The sequence below is a fragment of the Nematostella vectensis genome, chromosome 3 (assembly GCF_932526225.1).
Source record: "Nematostella vectensis chromosome 3, jaNemVect1.1, whole genome shotgun sequence".
Lineage (NCBI taxonomy): Eukaryota > Metazoa > Cnidaria > Anthozoa > Actiniaria > Edwardsiidae > Nematostella > Nematostella vectensis.
This window is the reverse complement of record NC_064036.1, coordinates 16,641,599-16,651,265: the sequence shown is the minus strand read 5'-3', so window position 1 is coordinate 16,651,265 and position 9,667 is coordinate 16,641,599. Positions and strand designations below refer to the sequence as shown.

Below are 9,667 nucleotides of genomic sequence, written 5' to 3'. Positions count from 1 at the left end.
GTAACCTTTTTTTACACAAGCACCTTAAGATGGGGGCGTAAAGGGGGTGCGAAAATCTTAAAACCGCACAGGAAAACGCACAGAAAACGCAGAGAAATACGCCAAAACCCGCAAAACCGCCAAAATATGTCAAAAACCGTAAACCGCGCAGTCTAGAGAAACTGCAGTAGCGCGGAATAAAATACGAAAAACCGCGCCAGATTTAAGGCAAAACTGCATCGCCGCAAACCCTTGCCCCCCTCCCTTAAGGACCCCATCATCTTGTGCCCTTTTGCGCCCCCCGATGATTCGAATAGTACGTCCACTGACATCAAATTGTCTGTTTGCCATCTGTTTTACTTTATTTATTGCCAAGATAGCAACACGACTGTGATGGATTTTATTTGGAAAGTATAGACCTATTGTATTTAGAAAAGGGAGATCTATATGGCAATTGCTAAGACGTAGTTTGCCGCAAACTACCATATTTAGGCTAAATTTTATGATTATATGTTACTTGTTTCGGTCAAAAGTTGAAAAAAAAGTTGACAAGCGTCATTTGGCGAAATAGGCATTCCAATTCCCTTGTCTTTCATAATCATATTTGCTAGCTGAGCAAATGCTTCGTGGCATCCCGAAGCGGGTCTTTCTACGGCGTATTCCCCCTCTGCGATGTTCAGGTCGTCGGGATTAATCCCATACTTGTAGCTTCGTGTAGATTGCCTTTCAGGAGAAAAGTAAAGCACATCAGGTTTTCCTGTGTGAACACTACGTTTTGACTCTCAGTTTGTAGTGAACATATGGAGTTAAAATAAGGCGATTCACCCTACTATGAAGTAAAATATTAAAAACCTCAATAATATTTGGACTTCATTGTTGTGTCTTCAATCTAGTCTTGGATGAAATTTTAAGATTTTCGGGCGAGTACTTTGCGTGCTCGCTATTGGGTTTTGGGAAACTTTGGGAAATGTTTATTCCAAGCCAATGGAAATTCTCGCAGTAAAAACGACTGGATTTAAAATTCAACGTTTCAATCAAGAGATTCGCGGTTTTATCTGTCGGTAGTAGAGGCCCTCTTCTTCGTTACAGAATAGAACTACGGAAGCGCTCATATAACACTTTTTACGTTTAAGTGCCCCCGATATCTTTACGAAAGCCAATATTCTATCTTGAATAACATTTATCGCTATTTTTTTCTATAAACTTTATCATCTTATCCTCATCCCCCCCAGGCAATAAGCAACTAGAAATTGTCTCAGTTTGAGCTCTTTCATAAAAGTGTAGCTTGAACCTGAAGTAGCTGCAACCATTTCACTTTCATCATATTACTACAACAACATTTAACATAAGTAGCCTTATATCGCATTGACCCTTTTTGCTGACGCGGTGAGCAATTTGAAACTGGCTATAAAATAAATATATTAAATCGGTGATCCCAAAGAAACAAGATGAAAGCCCGTGCGTGGGTAATTGCGAACCACAGCGGAGTTATTTTTGTTATTGTGACGCAACGTCTCCACAGCGAAAGTGGTATACATCTCGAGTTTAAAGGGGCTGTGCAAAAACTTTTAGTGTAAAATCTCAGGCAGGTCAAGGGAACCACGAGAGAGCCAGATTCATGTAGGATTCTTCGAGTAAGCTTTCTTCTCTTCTCTAATAGAATGCCACTTTCAAGTAGTAAACCGTGGCATAGAAGTCCCTTTACTCATTTGATGGAAATACAAAAGCATGTACACCCATTTCAATAAACGTTGTCAATGCAAATGGCGAATAGCAATTGGCAGTACTACGACCAATTACTACTTTTCCCCTTTTTTATACATTTAGTAGAAATTTAGCAGAACTGCAATTGACAAATGTCATTTGCCATTAGCACTGACAACACATTTTGAAATAGGTGAATGTTACTTTGTGTTTTATTTTTATGGGGAAGCACAAATGAAAGTATTATTAAAAACCTTTTAAGCGTTGAAATTGTTCACGATCCATGCTTAGCGTGTGGTAAAACCAAGCAGCTCTTTGAGTACTTTTTTCACCGACAAGCGCTCAACCTGATGAGCAGTTGACAATGTCAAAACTGATACAATATACGCTGTACGCAGCTGAGACGACTGCTGCCTACGCTTTAACAGCCATTTAACGTCATTAATCACTATTTTGATAATGTTCTTATCAACTTTAGCGTTTTTAACATAACGTTTTAAAACGGACCCCTGTCTATTGCTAATAAATTTAAACAGAAATTATTCTCCGACAGATAATCAATATTTTTTGATAAGATGACAGTTTAAATGAGCTTCGTACCGCGTGCAAGCATCTCTGAGGACGCGCTATTAATTACGGTGTTCCTATCAACAGGAAAGAAAAATAATAAAAAAATACACATCTTTAAACTGATAAGCAGTAATCAATAAAGTGGCGCCACTTTAAAAAATAAAATAATCTATCAACACAAAGCGAATAATGTTACACTTCTTTTCTTCTTGGAGTTGTCTTTTCATGTTGCCAATATTGAGATCTCGGAGACTTGATATGATATAACAATATGATATTTCTTGTATTACAATAAGTGATCCCCCTCTTTAATTGATGACGCAGATAGGTGATTTTTCTGCCTACTTTATACTGGGAATTCAGAAAGTGCTAAACTTTTTGGCCCACAAATCAATTAGATATAGCAATATTAAATATCACGAATATTGAAACTCATTGCGAAGTAAGACTATTTGCCTCACGTGTTTTATTTCATTGATTGAGCCCAAAAAAGAGCCTGGACCAATCAGACGCCTTCCAGGTGATCGCTTCAGCTATAAATTCAAGCGAACACTTTGCAGTTTTTCACTTGAAGATCCATTTAACATTGTCAGCTCTATTGTAGCAGTGAAAGCATATCTCGGTGCTAGCTCTACGGTCTCACAAAGGTAGGCATAGAAAACTTTAATAATAACTATTTCAAAAAAAGGTTGCTCGCTCTCGAGAATCCACGACTCTTCCCAACCCCCAGTTGTCCGTGGTTAGCGTATAAAAGGCTAGATCCTGGTCTCTAAAAAACATGAAACGAGAGAGTAACCTTATTTGAAATAGATGTGTTTATCTAGCACTGTTGAAACACCTATAGAGCCTCTTATTGAATATTTACAATATCCTATAAGTTCTACCATACATTAATTCTATGTGGATAAGAAGGAACACTTTCTATACAACAAGATATGAGTAGGGTTGGCCTAATCAATTCATGAAATATTCAGTTTTAATGAAGCCATATTATTCCTTGATAAGTACGAACTTATTTATTTTGTTTTATGGCCAATTTAAACAATTCTCAGACGTGCAGACAATTATGTCTTGTTTTCAAGTGGACGACAAATGTTTGAGAGGGCCTAAGGAGGGCTAAATAGGCGTTGTCGTGAATTTCGAGGCTTTAATTGCAATCTCCACAGTGTTGCACCACACTGTGTCGCTTCCTTTTTTGCAAAGTTTACGCAAAAGTTTTCTCATCTTAAGAATGAGTCCAAACAGTCCTAACCCCACGCATTTCAAAGTTTTTAGTGTAATTTGGCAATTAACCAAATAGTAGCTCTACCATCGAGAAATTCTCTGGGTCTACTCGTATTTCTACTGAATGCAAAAAGTGCAAAACCATGCGAGTAGTTTACAAATAACGTTGTCAGTGCAAACAGCAAATGGCGATTGTCAAATGGCAGTTCTTTGATAAAAAAATACCATGGAACTCGTCCAATTTCTACTAAATGTAGGTAAATGTGGATAATTTCTGTGATTATATTACTCATCATCTTTATTCTTACAAATAATTATACCAATAAGCAATGATTGGTCTTACAATTGCCATTTGCCATTCGCCATTTGCACTGACAACGTTTATATTGAAATAGGTGTATATGCCCATGAGCAGCAATTGATATTGCGGGATTGCCATTTATCCTATTACCAGATAATGACCCTATAAAATGCACTGAATTTCACATTTTCAGAACCACTGCATGTACAATAGTCATCTTATTGAAATTTGGAATGAGGGGAAACAAACGAGATATGATAAGCACCCAAACTAAAGAAGTTTGAAAGCAGTTATAGTAGATTGCTTTTTTGTGGTCTTGTATTCGCGTTTTTCAAACCCAATATATTCGAATCCCTTGCTACATTAGAGAATTAGCTACAGCAAAAGATTTTAAGTGCTTGAGATAAAAGATAAAACCCGGTAACCGCTACGGAAGTTTCCGTTAGTCATTAAAAGCTTAATTCATCAAATACTGAAAGAGCTTGCTGAATCTTGTTACACCTTGAAATTGATAGCTTACCATTTAAAACATTGAAATGTTTTAAAACGATTTGAGAAATACAAGGAATATCATTTCAGTAGTGATCGCGTCGTCAATAATAGCGTGATTAGGATTGTTTTACGCAGGTGCAGACCAATATCATTATATAATATAAGCAACTGGATGAATGATTTAAGAAGATTTGCTGAAACAAGGACCCGCATTATAAAAGGCCTGGACCAGGTCCACGAAAGGCTAAGTTGTCAGTAAACTGCCATGCGGTGCGGAGCTCCGGAGTTCAGTCAAGCGTGTCTTGTTTGCCCACGAGAAGCGAAACCCAAATCCAACTTTTGAAGCGCTTTTCTTCTCGTTTGCTCGGTTTATTTTCTTTTGGCTTATTTTCTCTTCTAAACCATCGAATGAGCAGGAATGTGCAGTAAAAATTAGTTCAAAGTATTAACGATAACACACCTAAAAAGTCTCACTACCGACGCAATGTTACGGCGTGTTGTCATCTTGAAATTTGAATCTTATTCAGCCGAAAGGGGGCGGAGCTAAGCCCTTTTATAGTGCGGGTCATTGTTTAAGGGGATAAGGGGGTCTATACCACACAATCACATCTATATGGATTAAGTTATTACCTTTGGTTATTATCCAACACAATGTTGTGCAAGTTGCGAATGGTAAATGACACATTAGCTGTTTTAAGACCGATCGCTGCTGCTGTAAGAATAAAGTAATCTAATCCATGATTCATATTTTCCTGCATTTAGTAGGAATATAACGAGGCCTGGTGTAAGTATTTTTCGATAATAGAACTAAATTTTTTGCGTTTGCCATTATTTGTGTTGTCAAGAATTAGGGTTACATTTGAGTTGGAGCCGTGCTCTGTTGTGTCAACCTTACTGCTACTTTAATATGTTATAGTGGTAAAATAAATAAATAAATAAATAAATAAATATATATATATATTAATAAATAAATTAATTAATAAATAAATTAATAAAATACAAATTTACTGCACATGCTGATTTTATCAGACGTACTTATAGTGTATCTGAAACAAAACAATGCCACATTAATCCAGACTTTATTTTATAAAAAGAGGGAGCGTTTCCAAAGGGTTATCTTGACAACGTTGCGCTTGTTAAGAAAACGCACTAAGTAATTTTCATCAAATACACTGACAGCATTGACTTGTTCTTATGCCGGACGCGAAAACGAGAAATAACAAGAGAATCGCGCAGGGTTCTATCAACACGCGTCCATTGGCATAGAAAAGGCAATAAAAAAGCATTTGAACCTGAAGCAAAGATTCCCTGTATGGACCAAGTAAAATAGTTAAGCTAAACTAAGTAAAGTAGCCAAGCATCTCCTATGATAGAAAAATCTTTATTACCAAAAATCCCCGATTTCCCGTATTCCTTGATTTTTTTACAGCCCTTTGAATTTACCAGTCTGTAAAACACCTTTGTCGCTGACCGACAAACGTATTGCGGGCGCGTGGCGCGAAAATCAAACTTGTCAGCTCGCGCGCGCAGTCTACATCTTTATTCACGAAAATGAGCGCTTCTCCCTGTGCATCAACAAGCTCTGCCGAGTGAGAAAGCGATGCCAGTGACATCGAGACAGAGAAAGCAACTCAACAACAATACAGCAACGTATTTTTGCCATACCAAGACGAGGCATTTGCGGACAAATGATCTATGGATGTCGAATTATCGAAAAATACAGGAAGGGAACTGGAGGAGAAGCTTGTCAGCCGTCTAAATGGTTTGACAACAGTAGAATCGTGATTGTGCTATCTGTGGATACAAACAAAAGGAATTATATCCGTTTACTTACATCATAACGTTTATTGTTGTCTTATTTCATGGTTATATCACGCGAGTACTATTTGAATTATCAATAAGTGGCTACTTTAAAATGCAAGCAGGATATACGTTTTATATGGTTCACACTCACTTCGTCCACAAACCGTGTCGTCCACAACCATTTCGTCCACAAATTGAGTCAACTCGTCCACAAGTAGAGTCAACTCGTCCACAATAATAGAGTCAACTCGTCCACACATAGTTTTCACAAAAATGTAGCCTCACAACATAAGTGTTTCATATAAAAACGTCTAACTGTGGAAAAGAGTCTTTTTAACTTCATATGCACAGTTATTCGGAACACCAATTCGACATAAAACATTGCATTTAAACGAACCCTTACGAACCCCTACGTAACTAGCACCGAATTAATCCCTGGAATACGTAGATTAAGGATTGTATAATTATTTTTATGCGATTTCAGTGAAGCGGCTAATATTAGCGATTTCTTTCAGGTATTGATGTATTAAAGGAATAAGAGCGAAATTTTCGTGTTGAATTTGTGTCGGCAGTGTTTTCTTATTAAACAACACAACGGTCTCGAAGCGGCGTGAAAGACATCGCTAATCTTAGCCGCTTCACTGAAATCGCATAAAACTAATTATACAATCCTTAATCTACGTATTCCAGGGATGAATTCCATATTTGCATAAGGTTATATTTACATTTTAAGCCAGCTACCAAGAGGAAAAGCACTTTATTTCCACGTCTAATAAAGTTGCAAGGTAAAGACGCCGCATGTAGCCAAAATTGTTTTCTCTCACGCAAATTCACGTGTGCTCTCGCCATTCTCCGTATACAGTCGTTTTACAAAAGGTTGTCATCAACCGGCTTTGCGACTACGCGACAAGCCCGCATGTAAGCATTGTAAAAACCACTGAAGCGTTTAGCTGCATATATTTGCCACTGCATAACTTCAGACTTAGACGGTGTAGCAGTGGCTAATATATGCAACTAGGCGCTTCAGTGGTTTTTACCAGTGGTTCAGTGGTTTTTTGAGGGCTTGTCGTGTAGTCGCAAAGCCGGTTGATGACAACCTTTTGTCAAACGACTGTATGGTGATCATTTCGCGCCAACTCGAGCTTTATCCGTGAGGGGACTGGGCAAGTAGGTGTTGTACAGACTGGTATATTCAAAAGGCTGTAAAAAAAATCAGGGATTATGGGAAATCGGGGATTTTTGGTAATAAAGATTTTTCTAGCATAGGAGATATTAGATATCGATGGATTAACCATTTTGGAGGATATTGCTTTAATTCAAGGTCAAGCGCGGTGGATGGAAATATTTTTTTCGTGAGTTTTTAAAGAAATTTAAAGAAAAATCGGAGCCCTCCCGCAGCTTAGTAATAATTTGGAACACGTCGTTGTTTTTATTATATTTGAAAAACTTTCTCACTTCAGACAAATAAAAAAAATACAAAAAATTAACGCCCAACATAACCATGAACAATATTCATATTTGCTGTTTTATTTACATTACATTTTTTATTAACATTGGTATTTACATACTTAGCACCACACTACACCCGGTCAGAATGAAGGGTCTTAAACACTCGCTAAAAACAAATAAATGAGGGCAATGTTGTGGATCCAAGCTTGGATATCAAAGGTTCTCTTTTTTACAACACCCCCTCCCTCGACCTTCTCATTGCCTAAAGATGGTCACAAGCCCTGTTTTTCTCATTTGAATACAAGTCATGTAGTTTACGAAACCCCCACGATACGACCGGCTTAAAATCATAGTTACCTTGCAGGTATTACAAATAAGGAAATGATTAGTTTTAAAAGTAAATGACCGCTATTGGCAGACAGCGCTTGTCAACTAACAAAAATTTTTTTCAGCTTAAAATCATGAAATGCATGATGCTGATGTTATTCTGCGCCTGCGCACTGCTATTGGTGACGTCATCTGAAGCTGGTTACCTCAAATCTGACCCGTGCCTAGACACGTGCGCCGAGATAGCATGGGGGTGCTACGGAAGCTGTTTGCACTCTGCATCTTCCTCCCCGCAACAGTGTAAAGCCGGCTGCCTAGACAAGCTGTTTATGATGTGCATTCGCGACTGTCGACGATAGTGGAAAACGCTAACCTTCACGAGTCTATATTGTACTTGACTGGAAGAAATAAATCATTGTTGCTTTTTTTGAACAACAACCGGTCTCTGTATAAATACTCGTTTTAGGGCTTTAGGGTTTAAGGGCTCGTTTTAGTTTTCAATAAGCCCCCCCCCCCTAAAAAAATACAAGCCCGATATATAATCCAATCCCTCATAATCCAAAATTTTAAAGAGGTAGGGCTGTTACAGCGTACCATTGAAAATGTTCTCAAGCGACTTCCAGCAGTCATCGTTTATCTGGATGATATTCTAGTTACAGGTCGGGGTGATGCAGAGCATTTGTCGAACCTCCGGGGAGTTTTGACACGTCTGCAAATGCATAGCTTGTGTCTGCAGATTACAAAGTGTGAGTTCGTGCTACCTGAGGTTGAGTACAAAGGTAACAAGATTACTCAAGGTGGCGTCCTGCCAATAGCATCCAAGGTCAAGGCCATCAAGGAAGCTCCGCCTTCCAAGGATGTAAATGAGCTGCGTACTTTTATTGGATTAGTCAACTTCTCTTATGCATAACCTTTCTCATCACATGTCACCACTGTACAAGCTTCTTAAGAAGGATGAGCCTTGTTTCTGGATGAGAGACCAACAGTCTGCTTTTGAGAGAATCAAACGACAGAAGATGTGATGCTTGCACACTATGGCCCTGATGCACAGCTGGTGCTTTCCTGTGATGCGTCATCTTATGGTATTGGTGCGGTGTTGCAGCAGCCAGGTACCAATGTCGAGTTGAAGCCAGTACATTTTGCATCTCGTAGTCTCACCAAAGCAGAGAAGAACTATGCACAGATAGAGGGTTAAGCTCTTGCTATTATCTATGGGGCACAGAAGTTTCGTCAATATTTGCTTGGTCGTACTTTTAAATTACTTACTGACCATCGGCCCCGGTGAACAAATTGCGATACCCCAGCTTGCTGCTGCTAGAATTAAGCGTTGGGCACTAATTCTATCTGCTTATAGGTGTAAAATTGAGTACATTTCTTCTAAAGAGAATGCATGTGCTGATTATCTGTCTCGAGCTCCATTGCAGGACACTTCAGAACCAGCAGATTTACCAGAACCAGAAGATATACTGACCGCCAAAACTATGGCTTCAGAAACACGCAGAGACCCATATTTTACAACTAACACTCAAAAGATGGCCAAGTAAGTGTGATGTTGACCAACTGAAGCCTTATTTCATGCGTAGGTCTGGATTGACTGTCGAGCAAGGGTGTGTGTCATGGGGAAGTAGAGTCATAATACCATCTAGACTGACCCCAACTATCTTGTTAGGCCTTCATAGTGAACATACAGGAACTGTGAGAATGAAAGGTCTTGCTAGACAGTATTTTTGGTGGCCAAGTAAGAGTGGCATTTAGGATTTAGCTTAGCTTTGTACGAGTTGCCAGGAAACAGCACACGCCCCTCCCAGTCCACCTGTG

The 9,667-nt window shown here is 38.8% G+C and overlaps 1 long non-coding RNA gene across 1 annotated transcript; it reads left to right on the top strand.

Moving 5' to 3' along the window:
* The first annotated feature begins 2,755 nt into the window (after positions 1–2,755).
* Positions 2,756–8,287, top strand: LOC116619217. The gene is made up of 2 exons (XR_004296581.2): positions 2,756–2,900; positions 7,975–8,287. It is a non-coding gene; the product is annotated as an uncharacterized LOC116619217 (long non-coding RNA).
* Positions 8,288–9,667: the final 1,380 nt, after the last annotated feature.